Source organism: Zeus faber, assembly GCF_960531495.2.
Source record: "Zeus faber genome assembly, chromosome: 15".
NCBI lineage: Eukaryota > Metazoa > Chordata > Actinopteri > Zeiformes > Zeidae > Zeus > Zeus faber.
Window position 1 is genome coordinate 13,594,818 of NC_137194.1, and position 1,116 is coordinate 13,595,933.

Here is a 1,116-nt window from a genome sequence, read left to right on the forward strand (position 1 = left end):
TTCCTTGCTTTGGGGGAAACCCCTAATAAGCTTTTTAAAAACTCCATCTGTCTCTAACTGCACACAGAAATCCACAAACCGACACAGTTACACATTTCAGGTGCACAAATAAAACATATCAGACCATGGTATAAAATGTATTGCCTTTACAGTATGTTTTACACTGGAATGGAAACATACAAATACAGTGTAATAGTCGAGTTTGAGTGACACACCTTGGTCAATTCAAATAATGAAGAATGTTCTACCTGTGGTCATCATAATTAATAACAGGAAGAGTTGTAGTCGTTGTAGTACAATGCATAGATTAACTATCAGAATGAATTAACTTAATTCCCTTTATAACCATTATTCAAACACAATCTTTGGCTTTCTTTATTTGTACTGTTCCAGACCTCCAGCAATACTGCAGTTTGCTATTGTGAGCATCATGTCGTCATATATATATACAGTATATACTATAGTATTAAAGGTATCATAAATTCTTGCTTCTCTAGAGCACATTATATTACATATTATATCAGATTCAAAAATAATCTTTGTGTGCATTTGGCTAAGAAACTGTAATAATAAGCTAAGATGATAATGACTTAGGTAGAGCATGCTTCAATGTATTCCTTAAAAGTATATAGATATGACGAAATATCGCAAGAGGTCTCAGCCAGTTCTAAATGATGAATGGAAAAGTAACAAATTACACTGTTAAAAAAAATCCAGGCATATATGCATGATAAATATACTTTCGGTAAATATGGCAAATTCTTCAATCAACAAAGTCGCAACATTTAAGGCACTCCATTAGAATACATAGGGGCGAATTCAGAAAGAAATTAAGTGAGCCCGCTATCTGCACCGTCTTAGCTACCGATTCACAAAAGGTATTGCGCCAATGATGTCACAGGGCAAACACACCGATAAAGTTTTGCTGCTGAGTGCAATTCGTGCTTGTTTTGCGTCTAAATGCACAATGATCCATGTGGCAAAGTAAATAATCGGTCCCAGATGGGGGGGCTGGGGGTCTCCATTGGAGAGTCATTACGCATTTGCACCGCTGCTCTACACTTGCATGTTTTACGACATATCCATCTTGAGTAAATATAAAACTTAAAACAATTG